This window comes from Natrix helvetica, assembly GCF_964273705.1.
Source record: "Natrix helvetica genome assembly, chromosome: 15".
Classification (NCBI taxonomy): Eukaryota; Metazoa; Chordata; class Lepidosauria; order Squamata; family Natricidae; genus Natrix; species Natrix helvetica.
In genome coordinates, this window is record NC_138565.1 from 8,634,343 (window position 1) to 8,661,627 (window position 27,285).

The 27,285-nt window shown below is 45.0% G+C and overlaps 1 protein-coding gene and 1 long non-coding RNA gene across 2 annotated transcripts in view; both read right to left on the minus strand.

Moving 5' to 3' along the window:
* LOC309399629 (uncharacterized protein) overlaps nucleotides 1-27,285 on the minus strand; it is a 234,878-nt gene that overhangs the window by 48,320 nt on the left and 159,273 nt on the right. The gene's annotated exons all lie outside the window — the stretch shown is intronic.
* On the minus strand, nucleotides 7,957-9,154 carry LOC309399652. The gene is made up of 3 exons (XR_014176547.1): nucleotides 8,952-9,154; nucleotides 8,449-8,803; nucleotides 7,957-8,229 (listed from the first exon to the last, which is right to left on the minus strand). It is a non-coding gene; the product is annotated as an uncharacterized lncRNA (long non-coding RNA).

Below are 27,285 nucleotides of genomic sequence, written 5' to 3' on the forward strand. Positions count from 1 at the left end.
TTTTACCCTAAACTTGTATTTTTCTTTGTTTTATATTTTATGCTATGATAAACTAATAAAAATTGAAAACAAATAATTAAATGCACTGTTTGCTTCTGATGTTTGAACAGCAGAAAACGTTGATTCCAGATAAAAGTCCACATGTGACAAATTGATGTCTTAGTCTTTCCCAGCTGGGTTTGTGTCTCTCTTGAAAGTTGCAGGTGTATTTAGACACTCAGAATACTCTGTGGTGTAGTGGCTGAAAAAGCAACATCTCACATCTTAAAATAAAGAGCCTTAGTCAGGAAGGGGAAAACATGCATTCTTAAACTTAAAAAACAGGTGCAGACTGCCATGGTAAAAGCTAATATATCAATACAATAGTAGAGTTGGAAGGGACCTTGGAGGTCTTCTAGTCCAACCCCCTGCCTAGGCAGGAAACCCTATACCGTTTCAGGCAAATGGCTATCCACCATCTTCTTAAAGACTTCCAGTGTTGGGGCATTCACAACTTCTGGAGGCAAGCAGTTCCACTGATTAATTGTTCTAACTGTCAGGAAATTTCTCCTCAGTTCTAAGTTGCTTCTCTCCTTGATTAGTTTCCACCCATTGCTTCTTGTTCTACCCTCAGGTGCCTTGGAGAATAGTTTGACTCCCTCTTCTTTGTGGCAACCCCTGAGATACTGGAAGACTGCTATCATGTCTCCCCTAGTCCTTCTTTCTCTTAAGCTAAACATACCGTTCCTGCAACAGTTCTTCATATGTTTTAGTCTCCAGTCCCCTAATCATCTTTGTTGCTCTTCTCTGCACTCTTTATAGAGTCTCCACATCTTTTTTACATCGTGGCGACCAGAACTGTATGCAGTATTCCAAGTGTGGCCTCACCAAGGCATTATAAAGCGGCATTAACACTTCACGTGATGTTGATTCTATCCCTCTGTTGATGCAGCCTAGGACTGCGTTGGCTTTTTTGGCAGCTGCTGCACACTGCTGGCTCATATTTAAATGGTTGTCCACTAGGACTCCAAGATCCCTTTCACAGTTACTACTACTGAGCAAGGTACCACCTATACTGTACCTGTGCATTCCATTTTTGTTGCCTAAATGTAGAACCTTACTCTTTTCACCATTGAATTTCATTTTATTAGATAGTGCCCAATGTTCAAGTTTGTCAAGATCCTTCTGTATCTTAATATCATTTCATGATGAAGCCTAAAATGTGAAGCAACAGGATCACACACTTGTGGATGCTTCATCCCTAGATGTTTTTTACAATAGACTGAACAGCCATTTGTTTCAAATTAAAAGGATATATAAATATTAAGTATTAAATTAATGATATAATTAAATATATTGTTTAAAGAGGAAAACGTAAAAGAAACAATGATAACTTGGGCTAATCCCCATCCGATTGAAGCGCTTTCCACACTTGGAAAATGTGGTTTTTATGTGGTTTTTCTCCTGTGTGAATCCTTTCATGTCTCTGCAGGTCTCTTCTCGTACTGAAGCTGTTGCCACATTCGGGGCATTTATAGGGCTTCTCCCCAGTATGGATTTTGGGATGATGATGGAGGCCTGAAGCCTCAGTGAAGCTCTTTCCACACTCCAGGCATTTCAATGGTTTCTGTCCTGCGTGGATCCCGAGATGCCTTTGAAGGTGGCAATTTCTTTTGAAGGATTTTTCACATTCCCTGCATTGATATTCCTTTTCTCCTGAGTGGATCCTTTGGGTATTCCGGGCTCTTCCGAAGGACCCGCCATCCCCCAGGACCGTCCCGGGGTCTCCGTCCATTTCCTCCTCCCCACATCGACCTTTCCTGGGGTCCCCCTGGTCTCATCCCTCCTGCACCCCAGAGCCTCCCGGCCTTTCCCTGCCATCTCCCAGGACTGCTCAGGGCTGCCCGCTTTCCTCCTCCTCCTCTCACGTGGTGCTTGCTTGCTTGCTTGTATGCTTCCCTTCGCTTCCTTCCTTCCCTCCCTTTCTTTCCTTCCATCCATCCTTCCTTCCTGCCTTCCTTTCTTTCTTTCCTTCCTTCCCTCCCTCTCTTTCCTTCTTTCCTTCCTTCCCTTCCTTCCCTCCTTCACTTCCTTTCCTTCCTTCCTTCCTTCCTTCCTTCCTTCCTTCCCTCCCTCCCCTTCCTTCCTTCCCTCCCTCCATTTCCTTCGTTCCTTCCTTTCCTTCCTTCCTTCCTTTCCTTCCCTCCCTCACTTCCTTTCCTTCCTTCCCTTCCTTCCCTCCCTCACTTCCCTCCCTCCCTTTCCTTCCCTTCCTTCCTTCCCTCCCTCACTTCCTTCCCTCCCTCACTTCCTTTCCTTCCTTCCTTCCTTCCCTCCCTCCCTCCCTCCCTCCCTTCCTTCCTTCCTGTGCCTAGGCCTATAATAGAGTTGATGCAAGTGACTTTAGGCAAACAAAACCTACACTTGGCCAGGAAGCCGCGGTGGGACCGGGCAGGGCTGCTACCCGGAGCCCGCTCTCCTCCTCATCCTCCTCTCGCCGGCGCTTCCTTCTTTCCCCCGCCGGGCTCCTCCGTCCTCCTTCAGGAGAGAGAGCAGCTCCCTCGTTGCCCGTTCTTTTCCGGAAGTGGAGGCTTCATGCCCTTTTACTCCAAAAGTTCCGCCTTTTCCTTTGGAGGAACCGCCCCAAGGACTCCTCCTGCCAAACACCGCCCTCCCCAAAGGGACCCATAGGAGTCCGACTTCCTTCAACCAGCCAAATTGCGCCTGCGCACTTTAGATGGTTGCTATGGTTCCGGAGGGCGAGGGCTCCCTTTGATCTTTGGGGTCCTTCTTCCCCTCTTTCCTCCCTATTGAGGTGGGGGGAGCTCAGGGGCTCTTCTGGGGCGGAGGCCTTATAGCCGCCTATAAAGGGGATCCAGTAATGAAGGAATGGGGGGAGAAGGAAGAGACCCTGAGTTCAAGTATGGGGCAGCCGCTCTTTCGGTCCAGCCCACCTCACAGGGTTGTTGTTGGGGGAAGAGGGGGGAGGGGCTCAGAGACTTGTTGTTGACTCAACCCTGCTTACTGTCTCTGGATGTCTTTTACGGTTATTGTTCAGGAAGGTTGGTTATCTTGCCCCCAAACTCTGCAGGTAGTCCTAGATCTTTACAGGTACTCCTAGGCAAGAAAGTGGCAGTGTTGGTTTTTATTTTACCCTGACATCATATAAAAGGTTGCAAACTCAGAAGATATAAATGTGGGAATTTTCACATTCAAAATAAATGGTCTCATCCCACTGAAGAACTTTCAGACCCAGAAATAATCGAACTGGTTCCTAATCAGCCAGAAACGATGCTTGAGCAGCTTCCGCAGGATTGTCTGGGACACGAGGCATCCTCTCCACAAGCGCTGTGTTACCTCCTGGGAAGAGACTCTGCGGTATCCGAAGCAGCACATCAGATTCAGTCACTTTTCTTCCACACCAACAAGTGTCAACCCTGTGAAATCTCAGGACTCTTTTTTCCATTATGTGTTGTAAAAGGGCTCTGGTGAGTGTGTGGACCAGCTGCCCCAAACGCAGCATATTCCCACTTGACTGGGAATATCCTGAACGTCTATGGAGCTTCTCCGTCATCCAGGTCATCCCAGAGACGTGACTTTCTGGTTTTGCTTTGAAGGTCTTTTGCTTCTCATCCAAGAAGGTTCTTAATTTCTGACTGGACATAATGTACAATTAGCACAGGAGCCCCGCGGGGACTTCTGCAGGCGCCTCTGTCTGTTTGAAGGAAGGTGGACGCCGGTTTAGTTGATGAACAGAAAGCATAGTAATGGGGGACTTTCACTATCCTTATAACTGGGAAACAACTAGCGTATGTAACTAGTGGGAGAACAAATTGGTTCCTAATGAGTTTTATTCATTTAAAACATTCTTATAACTGCTCATCTTTCAGTCAACTCTGTGCAGCCCACAAAAAGCAGTTGTAAAAACTATGCAACGCATTAAAACATAGAAAATAGAAACCAACAAAGATTGGCATCAATCCACGCCAACTTCTCATTGTCTGATCTCCCAGCACCTGGGGAAAAGCCAGGTTTAAGGCTAAAAGGGTGGAGCCCTTTGAGAATATGGCTGGTATTTCGCCAAGCTTTGTTGGCCTTAGAGAGTCCCTCGTAGGGGTTTCTGATGGAAGACAAGGGGACCATTGAGGGAATCCAATTGACTGAAATTTCAGATTTCTGGAGTTGGTTTTTCATGGTTCTGACATTTGGAAAACCCACATATATTATATCAAACAATGACAGGGAAAAGCACTTTCACACCTAGCACAATAAGGGCCAAATTATCCTTCGATTCAGGCAGGGAACACTTCTCCAATTAGGCACCGAATGGGATGACCATTTATAGCAACTTATTAAAGCATTAAGGGATTTCCCTTAATGAAAAGAGGGAATTCAGGTCACAAAATCAGGTTTATGTTATACTCCATACAGTAAAAAAAGTACAAAGTAAGAGTTGGAAAAAAATCAGCATGGATAAAAATAGATTTTAAAATAAAAAAAATCACATTGTTTAAAATTAAATCGGATTTTTAAAAATCAAATTTATTTTAATAAAATGTGTTTGGGGTAAAAATCTAAATCTAATTTTCTATTTACGATACATTCATAATTTAGTTTATTCAGCTGGAAATGGAACTTAGTTAGGTAGCGTGAAGCTTTATTTTCTGCAATATTTACATTTTTGGTAAAAAATTCATTCCATGAATCCAAGCTCTTCAAGCTGAGACAAGATGCTCTGCACTGATACATTCACACAGTTTCATAGTAACCATGAGATAAATCATAAAGCAAAGTGCAGGAATATTCCTTGTTTTGCAAATCAATCTGTATGATGACAAACTGTATGATTGTTTGGAGATAAATACATTTGTACCAGCAGGCTCCAAGTGGGAGGAGGAAGGACAAGCAGTAAAAATGGAAGTGAAACCAAAGCAGCTTATAAATATAATATTAAAGAGCACCTGTCATTTCAGATCCATCATGGCAGCCCGTTAGCCTTTTTAATAGTGATTTTTTTCATGATTTAAATCAACCTGATTTAAATATAATCCACCCTGGAAGAAATCATCCTCCTCAGTTATATCAGAGATATGGACAGAAATATAATATTAATATATTAATAATATATTAATATTAAGCATAAAAATTGAAAGGAGCGTTGGATTAAAAAGAGAACATTCAGATGGGAAATAGGATCATGAGTCACATGAGTCTCTTGGGAAAAGGAACAATTTCAGCCAGTTGAAACATTTAGCATGTACAATTGAAAAAGTCCTTTATTATTCAGCCTGAGGTGTGGCAGCTATTATTTACCCTTATTATCTTCTTTACTCAACCCTCATATTGGAATTATTATAATTATGTCATATCATTCTGTTGCTTTGTAGGTACACTGAGAGCTTGTGCACTCGAGACAAATTCTTAGCGTGATTATTCACACTATTAAATACGCAATTCAATTCTATTTCTGAGAAACACGGTGTGACTTCTCACACTCAGACATGTTTATCATTCTTCTCCCACCTGATTTCTTTGGTGTCAATGGAGGCCTCTACGCTCCATATAGCTCTTTCCACACACAAAACATTTATATGGTTTTTCTCTGAATGGATTGTTTGATGTGAACAAAGTCTTTCTTTTGAACGGAAACCCTTGCCACAGTCCAGGCATTTATGTGGTTTTTCTCATGAATGGATTATTTCATGCTGGGAAAGTTTTCATCTATGACTGAAGCTCTTTCCACACTCCAAACTTGTTACGGTTTTTGTGAGTGGATTCTTTGATGTCTGTCAAGGTTTACTTTCCAACCGTAGCTTTTTCCACAATCTTTACATTGAAATCTTTTTTCTCCTATGTGGATTCTTTGATGCACATAAAGGCTGCTCCTCGAACTTAAGCTCATTCCACACTCCATGCATTTATGAGGTTTTTCTCCTGTGTGGCTCCTTTGATGTCTATAAAGGTTGCCCCTCTGACTGAAGCTCTTTCCACACTCAAAGCATTTATGAGGTTTTTGTCCTGTGTGGATCCTTTGGTGTATATAAAGGTTGCTCCTCAGACTGAAGCTCGTTCCACACTGCAAGCATTTATGAGGGTTTTAACCCCTGTGGATCCTTTGATGTCTATAAAGGTTGCGCCTGTCACTGAAGCTCTTTCCACACTCCATGCATTTATGAGGTTTTTCTCCTGTGTGGATCCTTTGATGTCTATAAAGGCTGCTCCTCAGACTGAAGCTCTTTCCACACTCCAAGCATTTATGAGGTTTTTCTCCTGTGTGCATACTTTGGTGCGTATAAAGGTTGCTCTTCAGACTGAAGCTCTTTCCACACTCCAAGCATTTATGAGGTTTTTCTCCTGTGTGGATCCTTTGGTGCGTATAAAGGTTGCCCCTCTGACTGAAGCTCTTTCCACACTCCAAGCATTTATGAGGTTTTTCTCCTGTGTGGATCCTTTGGTGCGTATAAAGGTTGCTCCTCTGACTGAAGCTCTTTCCACACTCCAAGCATTTATGAGGTTTTTGTCCTGTGTGGATCCTTTGATGTGTATAAAGGTCGCTCCTCTGACTGAAGCTCTTTCCACACTCCAAGCATTTATGAGGTTTCTCTCCTGTGTGAATCCTTTGATGGTTATAAAGGTGGCTACTCTGACTGAAGCTCTTTTCACACTCCATGCATTTATGAGGTTTTTCTCCTCTGTGGATCCTTTGATGGTTATAAAGGTGGCTCCTCTGACTGAAGCTCTTTTCACACTCCATGCATTTATGAGGTTTTTCTCCTGTGTGGATCCTTTGATGGTTATAAAGGTGGCTCCTCTCACTGAAGCTCTTTTCACAATCCATGCATTTATGAGGTTTTTCTCGTGTGTGGATCCTTTGGTGCGTATAAAGGTTGCTCCTCTGACTGAAGCTCTTTCCACACTCCAAACATTTATGAGGTTTTTCTCCTGTGTGGATCCTTTGATGTGTATAAAGGTCGCTCCTCTGACTGAAGCTCTTTCCACACTCCAAGCATTTATGAGGTTTCTCTCCTTTGTGAATCCTTTGATGGTTATAAAGGTGGCTACTCTGACTGAAGCTCTTTTCACACTCCATGCATTTATGAGGTTTTTCTCCTGTGTGGATCCTTTGATGGTTATAAAGGTGGCTCCTCTGACTGAAGCTCTTTCCACACTCCATGCATTTATGAGGTTTTTCTCCTGTGTGGATCCTTTGATGGTTATAAAGGTGGCTCCTCTCACTGAAGCTCTTTCCACACTCCAGGCATTCATGAGGTTTTTCTCCTGTGTGGATCCTTTGATGGTTATAAAGGCGGCTCCTCTGACTGAAGCTCTTTTCACACTCCATGCATTTATGAGGTTTTTCTCCTGTGTGGATCCTTTGATGGTTATAAAGGTGGCTCCTCTCACTGAAGCTCTTTTCACACTCCATGCATTTATGAGGTTTCTCTCGTGTGTGGATCCTTTGGTGCCTATTAAGGTTGCTCCTCTGACTAAAGCTCTTTCCACATTCCAAGCATTTATGAGGTTTTTCTCCTGTATGGATCCTTTGATGTATATAAAGGTCGCTCCTCTGACTGAAGCGCTTTCCACACTCCAAGCATTTATGAGGTTTCTCTCCTGTGTGAATCCTTTGATGGTTATAAAGGTGGCTACTCTGACTGAAGTTCTTTCCACACTCCATGCATTTATGAGGTTTTTCTCCTGTGTGGATCCTTTGATGGTTATAAAGGTGGCTCCTCTGACTGAAGCTCTTTTCACACTCCATGCATTTATGAGGTTTTTCTCCTGTGTGGATCCTTTGATGGTTATAAAGGTGGCTCCTCTGACTGAAGCTCTTTTCACACTCCAAGCATTTATGACGTTTTCCTCGTCTGTGGATCCTTTGATGGTTATAAAGGTGGCTCCTCTGACTGAAGCTCTTTTCACACTCCATGCATTTATGAGGTTTCTCTCCCGTGTGGACCTTTACGTCGCTTTGAAGACATTTCTCTTCTTCCTCCTGGATCCTTTGAGGATTCCGGGGTCTTCCAAAGGACCCTACGCCCTCCAGGACCGTCTCGGTGTCTCTGCACGTTTCCTGCTCCCCGCATCGCCCTCCAGGCAGCCGCCTTTTCCGGGGTCCCCCTGGGCTCATCCCTCCTGCACCGCCGGAGCCACCCGACCTTTCTCCGCCATCTCCCGGGGAAGCCGCACAGGGATCTCCTGATGTCAGGCAGCGCTTCTTTCCTTTCCCAGCCGGGCTTTTCCGTCCTCCTGCAGGGGAGAGAGAGAGGCGGTCATGACTGCGTCCCCTTCCTCGCAGGAAAAGCCCAGACCGAAGCCTCCGCCTCCCACGGGCTTCCCTCTCAGGGTCCACCTCACCCATCAGACCAACCCTCAGGAGCCCGACCTCTCCCTGCTCACGTCTCCCTTCTCCGGAGGAACCTCTCGGGAATTCCCTTGCACCCTACCTGCCTCAGGCCGCATGCTTACCCTTAATAGAATTTCTTTCTCCATCGCTTCTCTGTATCCGAAATTGAGGGCCAGACCGGGCTCCGTCCCGTTTTCGGCCAAGTTCCGCCTCTTCCTCTCCTGGCACCGCCCCCTGCGGCTCTCCTGGTCCGATTGCTGAAGTAGGGAAGAAAGCGCTTTTCCTGCCAGATCGTGTCATTTGCATCGGGGAAACTTCTACGCTCATCCCTTCTGCAGCCCCGGAGTCTCCCGGCCTTTCCCCGCTGCCTCCCGAGGAACCTGCGTCGGGACAGGGCAGGGCTGTCCTCCTGAGCCCGCTCTCCTCCAACTCCTAGGCAGCGCTTCCTTCCTTCCCCCGCCGTGCTCCTCCGTCCTCCTGCAGTGGAGAGAAAGAGGTGGGTCACAGCTGCGCCCCCTTACCCGCAGGGGAGGCCCAGGCCCCCGCCTGTTATGGGCCTCCCTCCCAGTGCTCTCCTGTCCGCAGAGCCTCTCAGCCGGCGACTCCCCGCAGTCCGGCGCCCTACCTGCATCCGGGAACATCCGTCGCTCCTCTGATTGCGTAAATATGGGCGGGGCCTCCTCCTCTCCTCCCCTGTCGCTCCGGTATGATTCACCGATTGCGTAACCTGGGAAGAAAACTTTCTCTTCAGGTCCAGTGCATATTTGCATGCGGCGCCTTCTACACCATCCCATTGGCGGTGCCCGCTTTGTGACTCCGCCCCTCGCTCCTTACTGGAGTGGTGCCTTCGTCGCCTGGGCTCAACCCCCCCCCCCCCGTTTTTGCTCCGTCCCTGCGCTGCTGGCTCTTCCCTCCCCCCCCCCATCCATCATCCGCAGCTCTTCCAGGGCCGCCTTTCCGCCCCATGCTGGTCCGTGTTAGAGGCGGGGCTTCTCCAACAGGCTGTTCTCATCCCGCCCCCAACGTGTCTAAGGAGGGGAGGGGGGAATGGGTGTCATTTGTCCTGCCCTTTCTCTGTCCCACCTCCCCCACCAAGCTCCCCACACTTTCTCCCCCCTCAGGCGCTCCCAGTTTGCTTTGGAACTGGCCATAATGGCTGCAAAAGTTGATGGGAGTTAGCAGAGGCGGCTAAACGGACTGATTTAAGGACATAATTTTGTTTCTACTTGGAAACCACTTTTGGACTTTGGGCTTAAGAAAGGGAAAAGAAATTTGATTTTAGGTTTTGCCAATTAGATTTGATGCTACAGAAACTATGTATTATATAAAAATAAAAAGTTGAGTGTTATGTTATTTATTCTACTGCATTAAAGGAGTCGAGGAAATTAATCCTTTCCCCTCTACCGGACTCTTTACTCTCTTCCTCCACTATTTTACCCTAAACTTGTATTTTTCTTTGTTTTGCATTTTATGCTATGATAAACTAATAAAAATTGAAAACAAATAATTAAATGCACTGTTTGCTTGTGAAGTTTGAACAGCAGAAAACGTTGATTCCAGATAAAAGTCCACATGTGACAAATTGATGTCTTAGTCTTTCCCAGCTGGGTTTGTGTCTCTCTTGAAAGTTGCAGGTGTATTTAGACACTCAGAATACTCTGTGGTGTAGTGGCTGAAAAAGCAACATCTCACATCTTAAAATAAAGAGCCTTAGTCAGGAAGGGGAAAACATGCATTCTTAAACTTAAAAAACAGGTGCAGACTGCCATGGTAAAAGCTAATATATCAATACAATAGTAGAGTTGGAAGGGACCTTGGAGGTCTTCTAGTCCAACCCCCTGCCTAGGCAGGAAACCCTATACCGTTTCAGGCAAATGGCTATCCACCATCTTCTTAAAGACTTCCAGTGTTGGGGCATTCACAACTTCTGGAGGCAAGCAGTTCCACTGATTAATTGTTCTAACTGTCAGGAAATTTCTCCTCAGTTCTAAGTTGCTTCTCTCCTTGATTAGTTTCCACCCATTGCTTCTTGTTCTACCCTCAGGTGCCTTGGAAAATAGTTTGACTCCCTCTTCTTTGTGGCAACCCCTGAGATACTGGAAGACTGCTATCATGTCTCCCCTAGTCCTTCTTTCTCTTAAGCTAAACATACCGTTCCTGCAACAGTTCTTCATATGTTTTAGTCTCCAGTCCCCTAATCATCTTTGTTGCTCTTCTCTGCACTCTTTATAGAGTCTCCACATCTTTTTTACATCGTGGCGACCAGAACTGTATGCAGTATTCCAAGTGTGGCCTCACCAAGGCATTATAAAGCGGCATTAACACTTCACGTGATGTTGATTCTATCCCTCTGTTGATGCAGCCTAGGACTGCGTTGGCTTTTTTGGCAGCTGCTGCACACTGCTGGCTCATATTTAAATGGTTGTCCACTAGGACTCCAAGATCCCTTTCACAGTTACTACTACTGAGCAAGGTACCACCTATACTGTACCTGTGCATTCCATTTTTGTTGCCTAAATGTAGAACCTTACTCTTTTCACCATTGAATTTCATTTTATTAGATAGTGCCCAATGTTCAAGTTTGTCAAGATCCTTCTGTATCTTAATATCATTTCATGATGAAGCCTAAAATGTGAAGCAACAGGATCACACACTTGTGGATGCTTCATCCCTAGATGTTTTTTACAATAGACTGAACAGCCATTTGTTTCAAATTAAAAGGATATATAAATATTAAGTATTAAATTAATGATATAATTAAATATATTAAGTTTAAAGAGGAAAAAGTAAAAGAAACAATGATAACTTGGGCTAATCCCCATCCGATTGAAGCTCTTTCCACACTTGGAAAATGTGGTTTTTATGTGGTTTTTCTCCTGTGTGAATCCTTTCATGTCTCTGCAGGTCTCTTCTCGTACTGAAGCTGTTGCCACATTCGGGGCATTTATAGGGCTTCTCTGCAGTATGGATTTTGGGATGATGATGGAGGCCTGAAACCTCAGTGAAGCTCTTTCCACACTCCAGGCATTTCAATGGTTTCTGTCCTGCGTGGATCCCGAGATGCCTTTGAAGGTGGCAATTTCTTTTGAAGGATTTTTCACATTCCCTGCATTGATATTCCTTTTCTCCTGAGTGGATCCTTTGGGGATTCCGGGCTCTTCAGAAGGACCCTCTGCCCTCCAGGACCGTCTCGGGATCTCCACCCATTTCCTCCTCCCCGCATCGCCCTTTCCTGGGGTCCCCCTCGGCTCATACCTCCTGCAGCCCCGGAGCCTCCCAGCCTTTCCCTGTCGTCTCCTAGGACTGCTCAGGGCTGCCCGCTTTCCTCCTCCTCCTCTCATGCAGCACTTCCTCCCTCCCTTTCCTTCCTTTCCTTCTGTCCGTCCCTTTCTTTCCTCCTTCCTTCCTTCCCTCCCTTACTTCCTTCCTTCCTTTCCTTCCCTACCTTCCTTCCTTTCTTTCCTTCCTTTCCTCCTTCCTTCCCTCCCTCCCATTCCTCCCTCCTTCCCTCCCTCCCTCACTTCCTTCCTTTCTTTCCTTTCTTTCCTTCCTTCCCTTCCTTCCCTCCCTTCCTTTCTTTCCTCCTTCCTTCCTCCCCTCCCTCCCTTGCTTCCTACCTTTCTTTCCTTCCTTCCTTTCCTCCTTCCTTCCTTCCTTTCCTTCCCTACATTCCTTCCTTTCCTCCCTCCTTCCCTCCCTCCCTTTCCTTCCTTCCATCCCTCCCTTTCTTTCCTCCTGTCTTCCTTCCTTCCCTCCCTCCCTTCCTTTCCTCCCTCCCTCCCATTCCTTCCTTCCTTCCCTCCCTCCTTCCCTCCCTCCCTCCCTCTCCTTCCTTTCCTCCCTCCCTCCCTCTCCTTCCTTTCCTCCCTTCCTTCCTTCCTGTCCCTAGGCCTATAATAGAGTTGATACAAGTGACTTTAGGCAAACAAAACCTAGACTTGGGCAGGAAGCCGCGGTGGGACCGGGCAGGGCTGCTACGCGGGGCCCGCTCTCCTCCTCTTCCTCCTCTCGGCCGGCGCTTGCTTCCTTCCCCCGCCGGACTCCTCCGTCCTCCTTCAGGAGAGAGAGAGAAGCGGGTCACGGCTGCGTCCCCTTCCCTGCAGGGGAGGCCCAGGCCGAAGCCTCCCACGAAACGGACCCGAAAAAGACCCTCCCGGACTACAACTCCCAGCATCCACTGCGCCAGACTCGCATCATCCGGGCTCCTCCGTCGCCGATTCAGGCAGCTCCCTCGTTGCCCGTTCTTTTCCGGAAGTGGAGGCTTCATGCCCTTTTACTCCAAAACTTTCCGCCTTTTCCTTTGGAGGAACCGCCCCAAGGAGTCCTCCTGCCAATCGCCGCCCTCCCCAAAGCGACCAATCGGTGTCCGACTTCCTGCAACCAGCAAAATTGCGCCTACGCAGTTTGGATCGTTGCTATGGTTCGGGGGGGGGGGCGAGGACTCCCTTTGATCTTTGGGGTCCTTCTTCCCCTCTTCCCCCCCTATCGAGGCCGGTGGAGATCAGGGGCTCTTCTGGGGCGGAGGCCTTATAGCTGCCTATAAAGGAGAGCCAGTGGGGTCCAGTGATGAAGGAATGGGGGGAGAAGGAAGAGAGCCTGAGTTCAAGTGTGGGGCAGCCACTCTTTCGGTCCAGCCCACCTCACAGGGTTGTTGTTGGGGGAAGAGGGGGGAGGGGCTCAGAGACTTGTTGTTGACTCAACCCTGCTTACTGTCTCTGGGTGTCTTTTACGGTTATTGTTCAGGAAGGTTGGTTATATTGCCCCCAAACTCCGCAGGTAGTCCTAGATCTTTACAGGTACTCCTAGGCAAGAAAGTGGCAGTGTTGATGTTTATTTTACCCTGACATTATATAAAAGGTTGCATAAGATATAAATGTGGGAATTCTCAAATTCAAAATAAATGGTCTCATCCCACTGAAGAACTTTCAGTCCCAGAAATAATCGAACTGGTTCCTAATCAGCCAGAAACGATGCTTGAGCAGCTTCCGCAGGATTGTCTGGGACACGAGGCATCCTCTCCACAAGCGCTGTGTTACCTCCTGGGAAGAGACTCTGCGGTATCCGAAGCAGCACATCAGATTCAGTCACTTTTCTTCCACATCAACAAGTGTCAACCCTGTGAAATCTCAGGACTCTTTTTTCCATTATGTGTTGTAAAAGGGCTCTGGTGAGTGTGTGGACCAGCTGCCCCAAACGCAGCATATTCCCACTTGACTGGGAATATCCTGAACGTCTATGGAGCTTCTCCGTCATCAGGTCATCCCAGAGACAACGTGACTTTCTGGTTTTACTTTGAAGGTGTTTTGCTTCTCATCCAAGAAGCTTCTTAATTTCTGACTGGACATACTGTACAATTAGCACAGGAGCCCCGCAGTGATTTCTGCAGGCGCCCTCTGGCTGGTTGAAGGAAGGCGGACTCCGGTTTAGTTGATGAACAGAAAGCATAGTAATGGGGGACTTTCACTATCCTTATAACTGGGAAACAACTAGCGTCTGCAACTGGTGGGAGAACAAATTGGTTCCTAATGAGTTTTATTCATTTAAAACATTCTTATAACTGCCCATCTTTCAGTCAACTCTGTGCAGCCCACAAAAAGCAGCTTTAGAAACTATGCAACACATTAAAACATAGAAAATAGAAACCAACAAAGGTTGGCATCAATCCATGCCAACTTCTCATTGTCTGATCTCCCAGGACCTGGGGAAAAGCCAGGTTTTTAAGGCTAAAAGGGTGGAGGCCCTTTGAGAATATGGCTGTTATTTCGCCAATCTTTGTTGGCCTTAGAGAGTCCCTCGTAGGGGTTTCTGATGGAAGACAAAGGGACCATTGAGGGAATCCAATTGACTGAAGTTTCAGATGTCTGGAGTTGGTCTTTCATGGTTCTGACATTTGGAAAACCCGCATATATTATTGTAGCGGTCATGTTTAAAAGTTGCTAGCTGCATCACATTTCTGCTAAGCCGGCACAAAGCTTGCTCAAGGTTTTGTTTTGCAACATTTCTATGCAACATTCTTCGCTTTGCAACATTTCTATGCAACAGTCTTCTGTAACATCTTTTTGTAACATGTGAACAAGCTTGCCCGGTAACACGTATACGTGACAAGTGAACAAAGCCTGCCCAGTAACAAATGTTTTAACCAATCATGTAATAACACGCTGTAAGACAGAAACCTTTTGTATGATTTTAATAAATACCGTCTCAATCGGGCAGCCGGGGTCTTTGGATCTTGCTGAGCTGGTTGATGCGTTGCAACACATCATGGAGTCCGTTCTTCCTTGGCAGTATCAGGCCCGTCTAACCTAGGCGCACCCCAGCTGGGGTCCCATAGCCGAGCTCAGTCAGGCTCACCTCTGCAGGGGTTTTGATGCCTAGCTCCGGCTCACCTTTGCAAGGGTCCACACTCAAAGCAGACGAGGTCACCGTGTGGCAGCCAGCCACACATTCACTCACATATTATATCAAACAATGATAGGGAAAAGCACTTTCACATCTGGCACAATAAGGGCCAAATTATCCTTTGATTCAGGCAGGGAACACTTCTCCAATTAGGCACCGAATGGGATGACCATTTATAGGCAACTTATAAAAGCATTAAGAGATTTCCCTTAATGAAAAGAGGGAATTCAGGTCACAAAATCAGGTTTATTTTATACTCCATACAGTAGAAAAAGTACAATGTAAGAGTTGGAAAAAAATCAGTGGATAAAAATAGATTTAAAAATAAAAAAATCACATTGTTTAAAATTAAATCGGATTTTTTAAAATCAAAGTTATTTTAATAAAATGTGTTTGGGGTAAAAATCTGAATCTAATTTTCTATTTAAGATACATTAATAATTTAGTTTATTCAGCTTGAAATGGAACTTAGTTAGGTAGCGTGAAGCTTTATTTTCTGCAATATTTACATTTTTGGTAAAAACATTCATTCCATGAATCCAAGCTCTTCAAGCTGAGACAAGATGCTCTGCACTGATACATTCACACAGTTTCGCAGTAACCATGAGATAAATCATAAAGCAAAGTGCAGGAATATTCCTTGTTTTGCAAATCAATCTGTATGATGACAAACTGTATGATTATTTGGAGATAAATACATTTGTACCAGCAGGCTCCAAGTGGGAGGAGGAAGGACAAGCAGTAAAAATGGAAGTGAAACCAAAGCAGCTTATAAATATAATATTAAAGAGCACCTGTCACTTCAGATCCATCATGGCAGCCTCCGTTAGCCTTTTTAACAGTGATTTTTTTTCATGATTAAAATCAACCTGATTTAAATGTAATCCACCCTGGAAGAAATCATCCTGCTCAGTTATATCAGAGATATGGACAGAAATATAATATTAATATATTAATAATATATTAATATTAAGCATAAAAATTGAAAGGAGTGTTGGATTAAAAAGAGAACATTCAGATGGGAAATGGGATCATGAGTCACGTGAGTCTCTTGGGAAAAGGAACAATTTCATCCAGTTGAAACATTTAGCATGTACAATTGAAAAAATCCTTTATTATTCAAGCTGAGGTTTGGCAGCTATTATTTACCCTTATTATCTTCTTTACTCAGTCCTCATATTGGAATTATTATAATTATGTCATGAATATCATTCTGTTGCTTTGTAGGTACACTGAGAGCTTGTGCACTCGAGATAAATTCCTACCGTGTCTATTCACACTATTAAATACACAATTCAATTCTATTTCTGAGAAACACGCTGTGACTTCTCACACTCAGACATGTTTATCATTTTTCTCCCACCTGATTTCTTTGGTGTCAGTGGAGGCCTCTACGCTCCATATAGCTCTTTCCACACACAAAACATTTATATGGTTTTTCTCTGAATGGATTGTTTGATGTGAAAAAAGTCTTTCTTTTGAACGGAAACACTTGCTACAGTCGAGGCATTTATGCGGTCTTTCTCATGAATGATTATTTGATGCTGGGAAAGTTTTCCTCGCTGAATAGCAGTTCCTGTTATTTTTAATTATTGCTTAATCATTTTAAATCAAGTGTTAATATCTAAATTCAGGCACCAATTTTGGTGTGGAGATGTAAAGAACTTGATTACCTGAATTTGAGAGAAGCAAAGGAGCTTCTTTGTCAATCTGAAAACACAGAAAATCAAGTAATAATTTGAACTTGTGTTTACTTTTGTTTCAGGTCCACCTTTCTTCGGGGGGGGGGTCAGCATGTCAAGACTGACTAGAACTGTCACCTATATTCTGCTTCACTCCCTCCAGGATAAAGAAAAGGGAGGGAGTGGGATGGAATGCAACGGTTGGGGGGAATGGCTTCGCTTTCCCATGAGAAATTAGTCCCACCGCAAGGACATCCCAACCAGATTTCCCAGCATGGCTGATTTCTTCCCATAACAAAATGAACAGAGGGAATGAACTATGGAAAAAGTAGGGGTACCCTTCTACCAAATAATCTCAATTTACTGTGAAATCAGTTGAAACTGATCCAAGGAGCAATTTTTGATTCACGAGTAAACTTTCTTCTAAACGAAACAAATTAAAATGGCAGGGAGAGAATGACTGCATGCAGCCTGTGTTGATTTTAAATTGACATTTGATTCCATTTTGAGAGAAATCATTATGAGGAACTTGGAAAAGATAGTAGCAATAGTTTTTCTCATTCAGCAATTGTATGAAATGTGCTAACCATCTTTTTCAGAAAAGATTCCCAGGGCTGTATTTTGACCTCCATCTTCTTGAAGGAGCAGTTCCACTCCTCAACAGGTCAACCGACCATCTCCTACTTAAATCTGCCTCAATCCATGGGCCCCAAAATACTTCTCCTCCTATAGGCTGAGAATATGGCTAGCATCTCACAAAGCTTTGTCGGCCTTAAAGTGTGTAAGGACTTACCTTGTCTCTCCACTCAAGAAACTAGAACTCTTGCAAGCTTGGCATTTCAAAAGGAACATATTGAGAAAGGGATAGCAAGATAAAGTAAGCAGGATCTGAGGATTCCCATGCAATTTCTTCAGGATAAACAACTAGAGACCCCTCCACTCGGTCCGGTGTAGGAGAAGCCAATCTGTGGGTATGGTTTTGAGAACTGCAGGCTGAGAAAGTGATAAGAAGTTGTTCCCGGCATCGCTTGCTGGAGGCTTCAGTGCCGAAACATAACAGATGGCCCTCAACTGCATCCCTCCCCACTTTCATTCCCAAGAAGGAACATCACAGTACAGGATAAGCAGGAAAAGGGGTATAAAGTAAGAAATGCACCCAGTCCTCTCCCTCCCTCAAACAGAATATTATCTATGGGATCTGAGAGTCCGTTGTAGCAGTTTCTGCTGGAAAACAACAGGACCATTGAGAAAATCAAATTGTCTGGGGATGGTCTTACATGACACTGATATTTGGAAAACCCATATAGATTATATCAAACAATGACAGGGAGAAACGTTCACATCCACAATAAAGGCCAATTAGCCCTAGATTCAGCCTCGCCACACTTGCACCAATTAGGCATCAAGTGGGATGTCCTATTAAAGGCAACTTATTATTGTAGCAAAGAGATTTCCCTCAATGAAAATATGGAATTCAGGACACAGAATTGGGCTTCAGTTCAGTTCACTCCATACAGTAGGAAAAGTAGAAAATAGAAGAAATCATCCTGTGCAGTTAGTTACATAAGAGAGATTGACAGTAAGATCCCATAATATTAAGTATAACCACTGAAATGAGCATTGCATTAAAAGGACATTTATATGGGAAACGGCATCATGAGTCACTTAAGTCTGTTCTGAAAAAGTCAGTCGGTTGAATCATGTACCAGGCACAATTGAAAAAATCCTTTATTATGCAGCCTGATAAAGTCCCATACTTGGTAATTATTATTTACCCTTCTTAATATCTTATTTACTCATTTGGAGTAAAGATAAATAATTCCTCCTATTGGAATTATTATAAATATCATGAATATTTTTATTTGTTGCTCTTTTGTAAATTGAGAGCTTGTGCGCTCGAGGCAAATTCCTAGTGTGTCTATTCACATTTGGCCAAATTAAATATACAATTCAATTCAATTCCTCAGATACATTGTGATTGAAGGTCTTCTCACACAGAGACATGTTTATTGTATTTTCTCAGCTGAATTCTCCCATGAATGGATTCTTTGATATCTGTTAAGTTGTGCTTTCTGACTGAAGCTCTTTCTACAATGCAGACATGTGGTTTTTCTCCTGCGTGAATTCTTTGGTGTTTATGGAGGTGACCAAACACAGAAAATCTCTTTCCACATTCAAGTCATTTATATCGTGCTTCTCCTGAGTGTACTCTTTGATGTCCGTCAAGGTGTGCTCTCCGACTGAAGCTCTTTCCACATTCCAGGCATTTATGTGGTTTTTCTCCTGTGTGGATCCTTTGATGCTTATAAAGGTCGCTCCTCAGACTGAAGCTCTTTCCACAATCCAGGCATTTATGAGGTTTTTCTCCTGTGTGGATCCTTTGATGCTTATAAAGGTCGGTCCTCAGACTGAAGCTCTTTCCACACTCCAGGCATTTATGAGGTTTTTCTCCTGAGTAAATCCTTTGATGCTTATAAAGGTTGCCCCTCTGACTGAAGTTCTTTCCACACTCCAGGCACTTATGAGGTTTTTCTCCTGTGTGGATCCTTTGATGTGTATAAAGATTGCCCCTACGTCCGAAGCTCTTTCCACACTCCAGGCATTTATGAGGTTTTTCTCCTGCGTGGATCCTTTGATGTGTATAAAGATTGCCCCTATGTCTGAAGCTCTGTCCACACTCCAGGCATTTATGAGGTTTTTCTCCTGTGTGGATCCTTTGATGTTGATCAAGGTTGCTCCTCTGACTGAAGCTCTTTCCACACTCCAGGCATTTATGAGGTTTTTCTCCTGTGTGGATCCTTTGATGTTTATAAAGGCTGCTGCTTTGACTGAAGCTCTTTCCACATTCCAGGCATTTATGTGGTTTTTCTCCTGTGTGGCTCCTCTGATGTGTATAAAGGCTGTTCCTCTGACGGAAGCTCTTTCCACACTCAAAGCATTTATGAGGTTTTTCTCCTGTGTGGATCCTTTGATGTATATAAAGGTTGCCCCTATGTCTAAAGCTCTTTCCACATTCCAGGCATTTATGTGGTTTTTCTCCTGAGTGGATCCTTTGATGTATATATAGGCTGCTTGTGTGACTGAAACTCTTTCCACACTCCAGGCACTTATGAGGTTTTTCTCCTGAGTGGATCCTTTGATGTACATAAAGGTCGCTCCTCTGAATGAAGCTCTTTCCACACTCCAGGCATTTATGAAGTTTTTCTCCTGTGTGGATCCTTTGATGTTTATAAAGGTTGCCCCTCTGACTGAAGCTCTTTCCACACTCCAGGCATTTATGAGGTTTTTCTCCAGAATGGATCCTTTGATGTTTATAAAGGTTGTCCCTCCGACTAAAGCTGTTTCCACACTCCATGCATTTAAATTGTTTCTCTCCTGAATGGACCCTTAGATGGCTCTGAAAAGGGTCGTTTGTCTCGAAGGAATTTTCAAATTCCAGGCACTGATATTTTTTTCCTCCCTCCTGCATCCTTTCAGGATTCTGGGGTCTTCCGAAGGACCCTCTGTCCTCCAGGCATTTCTTCAGTTTCTCTCTCCAATGGATCCTTTGATGTCTATAAAGGTGGCTCCTACTACTGAAGCTCTTTTCACACTCCATGCATTTATGAGATTTTTCTCCTGTGTGGATCCTTTGATGTCTAGAAAGGCCACTGCTCTGACTGAAGCTCTTTCCACACTCCAGACATTTATGAGGTTTTTCTCCTGTGTGGATCCTTTGATGTTTATCAAGGTTGCTCCTCTGACTGAAACTCTTTCCACACTCCAGGCATTTATGAGGTTTCTCTCCTGTGTGGCTCCTTTGATGTCTATAAAGGTTGCTGCTATTTCTGAAGCTCTTTCCACACTCCAGGCATTTATGAGGTTTTTCTCCTGTGTGGCTCCTTTGATCTTTATCAAGGTGGCTCCTCCGACTGAAGCTCTTGCCACACTCCGGGCATTTATGAGGTTTTTCTCCTGTGTGGATCCTTTGATGTGTATAAAGGTGGCTCCTCCGACTGAAGCTCTTTCCACGCTCCAGGCATTTATGAGGTTTTTCTCCTGTGTGGCTCCTTTGATGTCTATAAAGGTGGCTCCTCCGACTGAAGCTCTTTTCACACTCCAGGCATTTATGAGGTTTCTCTCCTGTGTGGATCCTTTGATGTTGATAAAGGTGGCTCATGTGGGAACAAGGTCGCCATGGTATATGTGCAGATCAGTTTTCCTGATTGGAACACATATATGGAATTTGGGACTGGAATAAATTGAGTAGTGAATGCGGGTTGAGATGGATGCCCACTGGGAGGACCCAAATTAGAAAGCTGTGCTTACAAAGCTAAAGTAATATCGAAACCATCTTAACAGGGACTTTCAAACTGAGGAAGTTACTAGCAGCATAGGAAACACGTGGTAAAAGCGCTTAAGCAGGTAGAGCTAAATATAACCATATTTAGGCAGAAATGCTTATTGTAACCAATAATAAATTAGGATGCTTTTATTTCCTTATCGGCTCTTAATAAAAGCAGGCTTCAGATAACGTTCTGGGCCACTCGTGTATCAAGAAACCTTGTGTGTTGTCTTCATTATGAGCAGCCCATTAATTGCGGGGGGGCAAACCCGCAACTGGTGACCCCGACGTGATTCATCAGAATCAGTCTCGGATCATCTGTACCTACTCGCCTGGAAGAGGCTGGCCTTTCGACCTGTCTGAAACACGACCGGTTACCCGTAAGTATAGGCGGAAGATTCTCTCATGGGCAAGTTTGTACATTTGCAAGAGTTGAGAGAATCAACTGAATCCTCCACTAAAATTGCCTCAAATGGAGGGAAATCTCTCCCTCGTTTGACAAAAAAGGAGTTAATTGGCCTTCTGTCTTAAATTTGGAAACAGTGTCCATAAAATTTCGACTTGGATAAAATTGGGGGAATATTTCCATGGGGCTCTTAGAGCCCCAGTCCAAATTTTGACTACGTGGCGCGTAGTCATGGAATGATTCATTATAAATTTGATAATCAGGTGCCTGCAGAAGCAATACCTCCCCTGTACGATTCTGCAATGGCTTGCGCTCATAGTAACTGCTTTATTACTAGACAGGAAACCTCAAGAAAAGCGTTATTTTAAAAGAGAGTGTAAAAATCCAAGGAGGGGCATGTCTGTAACATCTCGCCCTCTCTTTCATCAGGGATCAAAACCCTAGTACAAAATGATTTATGTGTCTCTATTTTTTCTCCCTGTCTTCCCAGATAAGGGAGCCTGTCGTTTTAAGAACAAATTTTTTCCTTTCCTCTCACCCCCCTCTTTTTCCCCGGTGAGAAGGCAGGAGGGGGGGGCTGTGTTCTTTTCACCATTTTTTTTCTTTTCTCTCCCTGACGTCTCAGCTTGAGAAAGGCGGGGTAAAGGGTGATATTTGATGCCTACATTTACAGTTTTACTGCAACTTTGCCTTCCGAAAATTTTTGATATTCTCATAACCAATTATATTTCAGAGTATTGACTCAAATTACCTTATTTAGATTGTTTGTTTTATTTTTGAAGCTGTTTTTTTTTTACTCTTTTATGTTTTTATGTTTGCGTGCACTTTGCATACTTAACAGATGGCACTAGAAAGACAAATTGATAATGAGGAACTTTCTCTGAAATTGGCTTATGAAAATGCTAATAGGGATTGTCAAAAGGTTCTTCAACCTATAGCAAATCGTCCCGGGGTTACTTTAGCTGATTTCCTTCATGCTTGTCGCATCGTGGGTACAACTGACCACAAGATGGGGGCTCTTGCTGCTGCGTTGCAACAAAATGGCACGTTTCCTGCTTCTTCTTCCTCTGCTTCTTCTTCCTCTGCTTCTCCCCGCCCTACCGGAAATTGTTTTAATTGTGGGAAACCTGGTCATTTCAAGGCTCAGTGCTGCGCCCTTGGGGGCGGTGCAAACAGGAACAATCTACAAAGAAGCTCCAAACCAAAAAACTGTACCTTTCCTCTGGAACTTTCCTTTCAACCCTTTGCCTATCACAGATGCTATAACAGTGTCTGCAGATGGAAGCAAAAAATATTTCTCTCCTTCTATTGAACCTACCTTGCTATCCTTTTTTTCCCCCTACAAATTCTTATTTCAAAAAGACAACACTCCTTTCATGTTTCTCACATCAGAAGCCATCAGCCTTTTCAAAGGCATTTATGAAACAATTTGATCTCTCTTCAACAGAAGCGGCTGCAATCATTCAACAATGCCCCACATGCAGTCATCAAGCACATTCAGTGCCTATGGGAGTAAATCCCAGGGGCACTGACTCCTGACAGATCTGGCAAATGGATGTCACCCAATATGCTTCATTTGCCCCGTGGAAATATCTACATGTTTCCATTGACACTTATTCTGGTTTCATAATGGCCACCCCGCAAAGGGGTGAGGCCACAAACATGTGAAGCATTCGTACCTTTGCAATGTTGGGACGCCTAATTGTCCAACACACACACAATTGGCTTGCCCTGCGGTTCTAATGGCTAGAGAATTGCGGAGCGAGCTAATTAGACTCACAAACATGCCCTGAATAAATCAAAAGAGGAAAAATGCCTCGGCCTCCCAGCCATGCAAAACAAAACTCAATCCTTGTTTATTTACTTTGAATCAATTGAATTTTTCAATTTCTAATTCGACCACTTATCAGAGGCATTTTCAACAAAAAACAAGTTTGCCTCTCTGGTATATTTACAGCATTATCAGACAAAACATGGTTAGGACCGATTACTTTAATTACTTGGGGGTGGGGCTAGGCTGCTGTGTTTACATCTACAGGGTCCAGCCAAAGATGTCGTGCCACCAACCCCTGACTCCTATCCCAGAGATGACAACGGCGACTCTACACCAACCCGATTCTGTCATGCCAGTCATCCAGTGACATGGGGAGATGTGAAGAATTTAACCACCAAAGCGCATCCGAGAATTTGTGTGCTGCAATTTTTGTGTTTGATTGATAATAACTGTACTTTGGCATCAGCAGCTGTCATATCACCCAGACATTCACTTGAACAACACATGAAACAAGACTTATGGGTACAGCTTGCATACATCAAACAAACTGATGCCTTTTGTTTGTCTGAAGTGTATATATGGAAAATTTGCTTTCTACATGTTTAATCCCAAAACCACTTCTCATGTTGCCCCAGGGTCAGGTTTATGTCTTGTATAGACAACTGCAGGGATATCCCTCTCCTGATCATAGCCCTTTTCTAGCCCTTTGTAAGAAGATGACTTTACAAACCATAACACTATGAACAGAACTTACTCAGTGACACTTTTTATCTCATTTCCTTTGGAATTGTGCATCAAACAGAATAATTCTGCCACAAGGAAGCTCTCGAGCATTACAGACCCTGCACAAAAATCGTTCCACTGCCTGGCACCTGCCCTGAGAATGCGAACCGTGGTCTCCAACAATCCTGTGCAAACATGGAAGGGGATGGACCTTTCTGATGCCTTTAGTGGATGGTGGCAAAAATTGCCTGGCTTGCAAACTGTAGTTGCTCTAGTGGGAATGATTGCTTTCGGCTGCATAATATTACCCTGTGTTTTGCCAATCTTTGTTTGTACTATCTCTAATAGTTTGTCATTGTTAGCTGAAAAAAAGGCAACAGCACGAGTTTATGCGTTGCTACACACTCATGGCTCCTATCAACTCCTGCCTCAGGAAGATGAGGTGTCTGCAAAAGTTCCCCTCACCTTAAACAGTGAGGATGAGAACAAGGACACCACTGAACAAGCCTCTGGCAGCATCCCCTCGCTCACTGCACCCTTCGCAATAACCAACTGGGAAGGGGATGAAGAAGAGTGTCTTTAAAAAACAAAAACAGAGGAGATGTGGGAACAAGGTCGCCATGGTATATGTGCAGATCAGTTTTCCTGATTGGAACACATATATGGAATTTGGGACTGGAATAAATTGAGTAGTGAATGCGGGTTGAGATGGATGCCCACTGGGAGGACCCAAATTAGAAAGCTGTGCTTACAAAGCTAAAGTAATATCGAAACCATCTTAACAGGGACTTTCAAACTGAGGAAGTTACTAGCAGCATAGGAAACACGTGATAAAAGCGCTTAAGCAGGTAGAGCTAAATATAACCATATTTAGGCAGAAATGCTTATTGTAACCAATAATAAATTAGGATGCTTTTATTTCCTTATCGGCTCTTAATAAAAGCAGGCTTCAGATAACGTTCTGGGCCACTCGTGTATCAAGAAACCTTGTCTGTTGTCTTCATTATGAGCAGCCCATTAATTGCGGGGGGGCAAACCCTCAGGCTCCTCTGACTGAAGCTCTTTCCACACTCCAGGCATTTATGAGGTTTCTCTCCTGTGTGGATCCTTTGATGTTTATAAAGGCTGCTCCTCCAACTGAAGCTCTTTCCACACTCCAGGCATTTATGAGGTTTTTCTCCTGAGTGGATCCTTTGATGAATATGGAGGCGGCTCCTCCAACTGAAGCTCTTTCCACACTCCAGGCATTTATGAGGTTTTTCTCCTGTGTGGATTCTTAGATGGTTTTCAAGATGGCCCTTTCTATTGTAGGATTTCTCGCATTGATATTTCCTTTCATCCTCCTGGATCCTTTGGGGATTCTGGGGTCTTCCGAAGGACCCTCCACACTCCAGGACTGTCTCGGTGTCTCCAGCTGTTTCCTCCTCACCGCATTGCGCTCTAGGTAGCCGCTTTTCCTGGGGTCCACCTGAGCTCATACCGCCTGCAGCTCCGGAGCCTCCCGGCCTTTCCCCGCCGTCTCCCAGAGCTGCCCCCCTGGGACCCGCTCTCCTCCTCATGCTGGACAGCGCTCCTTTCTTTCCCCCACCTGGCTCCTCCGTCCTCCTACAGGGGAGAGATTGCGGCGGATCACGGCTGTGTCCCTTTCCCCTCAGGGGAGGCCCGGGCTGAAGCCTCCGCCTCTCCCTGTCCTCCCACCCAGCGTCCCCCCGCCAGACAAAGCCACGGGCGCCCCGGCCTCTCCTCCCTCACAGGGCTCCCTTGTGGGGAGGACCCTCCCGGACTGCAACTCCCGGCGTCCCCTGCGCCCTACCTGCATCGGGCCGCATGCGCAGTCAAATCAGCAGAAAATCTTTCCGTTGCTTCTCGGATTCCGGAAGTGAGTGCCAGACTGTCCTCCGTCCAGTTTTCAGACAAGCTCCGCAAGGAAAACGAAAGCTTTTCCTGCCAGGACGCGTCATTTGCATCGGGGAACTTCTACGGCCTCCTATTGGCGGGCGGGCAAAGAACCACGCCCCCTCTCGACTCTATAGCTGCCGCCTTCCTGGTTTTCATCCCCTTTCGGTCCCTCCCCTCACTTGGCTCCTCCTTTGCGCCGCTGGCTCCACCCCTCCGCCCCCTCCCCTCCGCCCGCCTTGGCGAAATTGGGACGGGAGGCGATTGGGGGATTCCCCAAGGTTTCTGCAATGGACGGGAACGGACGGGGGTTTCCCTCGCCGGCCTCGACTTTCCTGTGCCGGAACCTTTTCTGCCTCCCCGGAGCTGCTCCCTTCTCCGCCCCATTAAGCCTGCAGCAGCCCCGTGGGCATCTCCGAGTGGCCCCCTTTCCTCCTGGGGTTAGAAGGGGTTGCAGCTGGGTCTCCCCCACCAGCACCCCCAGTCCAGGTGCTCATGGTCGCCTGGCATCAAGACCCTCTTCCTCTCCCCGCTGGAAGGAAGGAAGGAAGGAAGGGCGAGGTCGCGATGGCTATTGCCAGCCTGAAGGAAGCCTTGAATGTAGCCGTCCTTCCATCTATTATAATAAATACTATTTAAATTTCCTGGCCACCTGATCCCCGGAGACTCCTGGCAGTTTGCAAATGTTAAAAAACATGTATTTGTTGTTGTTGTTTTGCCAACATTTGGGGTGGGGTTTGAGGGGACAAATCATTAAGGAAAGAAGATAAAAGTGATTTCAGAATAATCATGTATTTCCCCCCATTTTGTAGTTTAGGAACTTCTGTGTAGTTTCTCTCCTTGCCTTATTTTCCTTTTGTGGAATACTCTTCGTGACACCTGAGCGTAATCATAATTTAGTCCCCCTTCCTGGGTGCTTACCTGGGCCTTCCTCACTTCTCATTCTGGACCCTTGGACTCTCTTGCAATTGTTTTCTGAATCATTGGGCTTCCACAGAAGGAAACAACTTGCCTGTCAGAAACCTCTTAGCCAGGATGTTGAATGCAAGAATAGCTCCCTTACAAGGAAACCACTAAAACAACATAGCTAGAACATGAAACTGGAAACTGCAAGATACCCGTGACCTGGGGTAGGCAACAGGTGGCCTGAGATTTAGCTATTTAGCATAACAATCGTAAAAGCTTTGGGGGGGGGCTTTAACTCAGGTAACCAATAAATATTATAGGCATTATTAGTGGGAGGGCAAGGGGTTGTGTGAGACTCACCTTGGAGTATAAAAATTGAGTGTAAAACTGTAATTGGGGACTTGGAGGCTTTCAAAGCCTGGGTTACTCAATTAGAAGTATATTCTGGTCTCACACCTTGTGTTTGCCTTTGACACTAACTGACCGCCCAGGTCCCTTCCAGCTCCGTTCTGTTCCTTCCCCATTTATCTAGTTAATGCTATTTAGTATTCCTAAGGAAAGAGTATTGGGCCCTTGGGAGAACCTTGGGGTACCCCACTGCCTACTTCCCTGCATGTGGAAGGGAAGTTCCATTAAGACAGGGCTGTGGATCATAAGTCCTTCCAAATATGATCTCTAGAATCCCAATAGAGGAGGATATTTGAAGAGAGCAGCTGCTTTGGCCCTCAGCTTCCCTATAGAGTGGAAGCCCTGGAGTGCGGTGCACGAAGTGGCTGCCATTTTGGAGTGGGAAAAATCATTGGCAGTTACTCTCAGAATGGTGCCCACTTTCAGGACAGCAGCATAAAT